At 48.1% G+C, this 3,003-nt stretch overlaps 1 non-coding gene across 1 annotated transcript; it reads right to left on the bottom strand.

The window, feature by feature from the left end:
- Positions 1-969: 969 nt before the first annotated feature.
- Positions 970-1,076, bottom strand: LOC122207408. Its single transcript, XR_006196830.1, has one exon. It is a non-coding gene; the product is annotated as a U6 spliceosomal RNA (small nuclear RNA).
- Positions 1,077-3,003: the final 1,927 nt, after the last annotated feature.

The raw sequence follows: 3,003 nt of genomic DNA, 5'->3' as shown, positions 1-3,003 counted from the left end.
GCATCCAGAGGTTGGGTGTCAGGAGGACACTGGTCCTGGCTAACTGTGTGACCCTCAGCCGTTCATTTAGTCTCTCTGGGCCTCAGTTGCCTTATATGTTATTTATTTATTTATTTATTTATTTATTTATTTTTTAAACGTTTATTTATTTTTGAGACGGAGACAGAGCATGAACGGGGGAGGGTCAGAGACAGAAGGAGACACAGAATCCGAAACAACAGTTGCCTTATATTTTAAAGGCAGTGCTAGGGGCGCTTAAGTGGCTCAGTCGGTTGAGCGTCCCACTCTTGATTTTGGCTCAAGTCATGATCTCACGGGTTCATAGGTTCGAGCCGCGCATCAGGCTCTGCGCTGTCAGCGCAAAACCTGCTTGGGATTCTCTCCCTCCCTCTCTGCCCCTCCCCCGCTTGTGTGCACGCAGCATACGTATGTGCTCTCTCTCTCTCTCTCTCTCAAAATAGATTAAATTTTTTAAAAAGACAGTGCTAGACGGTGGTCTGCATACTTCTTTTATTTTTTTTTAAGCAAACCTTTTGCCCAACATGGGGGTCAAACTCATGACCCCGAGATCAAGAGTTGCATGCTCTACTAACTGAGCCAGCCAGGCTCCCCTCTTCACACTTCTTTTCTTTTCTTTTCTTTTTTCTTTTCTTTTCTTTTCTTTTCTTTTCTCTTCTTTTCTTTATTATTATTTAAAACATTTTTAACAACAGGGGCGCCTGGGTGGCGCAGTCGGTTAAGCGTCCGACTTCAGCCAGGTCACGATCTCGCGGCCCGTGAGTTCGAGCCCCGCGTCAGGCTCTGGGCTGATGGCTCGGAGCCTGGAGCCTGTTTCCGATTCTGTGTCTCCCTCTCTCTCTGCCCCTCCCCCGTTCATGCTCTGTCTCTCTCTGTCCCAAAAATAAATAAAAAACGTTGAAAAAAAAAATTAAAAAAAAAAAAAACATTTTTAACAACAGGTGTAATTACGAAAACATGGAACCCTTCACGAATTTGCCTGTCATCCTTGCACAGGGGCCGGGCTAATCTTCTCTGTGTCCTTCCAATTTTAGTATATGTGCTGCCGAAGCGAGCACCCTTCACACTTCTTTTATTTTATTTTATTAAAAAAAAATTTTTTTAACGTTTATTTATTTTTGAGACAGAGAGAGACAGAGCATGAACGGGGGAGGGTCAGAGAGAGGGAGACACAGAATCCGAAACAGGCTCCAGGCTCTGAGCAGTCAGCACAGAGCCCGACGCGGGGCTCGAACTCATGGACCATGAGATCGTGACCCGAGCTGAAGTCCGCCGCTTAACCGACCGAGCCACCCAGGCGCCCCCACACTTCTTTTAAAAAGAAAGACCAGCACCAGGTCTGCCGAGGGCTTCCAAGAGCTTTTGATGTGCATTTCCCAACTTTGCCTCAGGTGACTTCCAGTTGGTAGTTTGAAATAGGGCTTTGGTGGGAGTATTGGCACCACAGAAATTGGCAAATGTGCCACATCGGGACTTCACAACCACCCACAGGCCGCTGTTCCATTTTACCAGCACACCACAGACCAGAACTCTAACATGCGGTATAAAAACAGAAAAAGAGCAGAACTGCTTTGGTTGAAGCAGGAGAGCCCCCCCCCCCCAGCTGGCTTTGCCCAAATCCGGGACTTGAAAACTGTCATACCAGGAGAAGCCTGAGATTTGCTCCAGCTCTCAGTTCTGCGGGTCTCAATAATAGGCCACAGAGGATACAGAAGGGAAATGCACAACAATAAAGAGGCTTGGGTTTTACAGCTGCCTTCGGCCTTGTGGCAAGTCAGCTTTGAGGGGCCAGGAAGCGACTCTGGGAGATGCTTGATCCTGCAGGCCCCCGAGGCCTTGTGGTGGCCTCGCGGTGGCCTCCGAAGGTCGGGCATTCAGGAGAAGTCTTATACCAGCAGGTGTCTGAGAGGCAGGAGGAGGATGAGACTGCCTGGGGGTGGGGGTGGGAGGCATGCCACCCATCTCCTCTCCCTGACCTCCCCAACCCCGACCTCCTGGGTGAAGGGATGTGACTTGGGTCCATTCAGGCACGGAGAGAGCTGGAACCTTCTTGGGGAAGCCCAGTGGACTTCATCAATATGTGGTGGGGAGGATACCAAACAAGAGAGGCTGAGACCAGAAATCAAAGGCAGGGCTCAGCCCTCAGCTCCAGCGGTCCCTGACCTTGACAACTTCTGTATTTCAGTAATGTTTTGTGGGATGGGACTGCTAAACCAGGGTTAAAATCATATTCATTTTCAATTTGGTCTTTTCAACAGGGAACGTAGAGGGTGGTCACCAGGGATCATAACCTCATTCAGCTAGGAGTGAAAGGACCCACTCAGCAAAGCAGGTTTCACTCCTACATTTGCCCAGGTTCTGTGAAGAATATAGAAGTCAGTATTCCCAAAGCTTGCTTTCTTTCAGGTTTATTAGAATCAGCCAGACTGATTCATTCTTGCGGAGGGGGCGGAGGGGGGAGCAACGCGCAGAAGGAAAGAAAAACAAATATTTGCAGCTGAGAGAAACCTGACATTTAATTGAGTTGTTTCTAAATCTGCCAATCACTAGAATTACTAGGAAGATTTTAAAAATACAATGTCTTCCCCCGGCCCCTAAATTTACAGATTTAAAAATCTCCGATGGTGGGGGAGGGGTTCTGGTGTTTGGGAGCCATTACATTCACTCTCCTGGCCGCCCACAGTGGAGACAGAGACCATCAATTCGACTTTGTCTCCTTTCTTTTTAAATATATGTATTTATGGGGGCGCCTGGGTGGCTCGGTCGGTTAAGCGTCCGACTTCGGCTCAGGTCATGATCTCACAGTCCGTGAGCTCGAGCCCCGCGTTGGGCTCTGTGCTGCCTGCTCAGAGTCTGGAGCCTGCTTCAGATTCTGTGTCTCCCTCTCTCTCTGCCCCTCCCCTGTTCATGCTCTCTCTCTGTCTCAAAAATAAATAAACGTTAAAAAAATTTTAAAAAAATATGTATTTATGTATGTGTTTATTT

The sequence above is a fragment of the Panthera leo genome, chromosome E1 (genome assembly GCF_018350215.1).
Source record: "Panthera leo isolate Ple1 chromosome E1, P.leo_Ple1_pat1.1, whole genome shotgun sequence".
Lineage (NCBI taxonomy): Eukaryota > Metazoa > Chordata > Mammalia > Carnivora > Felidae > Panthera > Panthera leo.
Note: the sequence above shows the minus strand (reverse complement) of the source record. Positions and strands in the feature narration are given on the sequence as shown.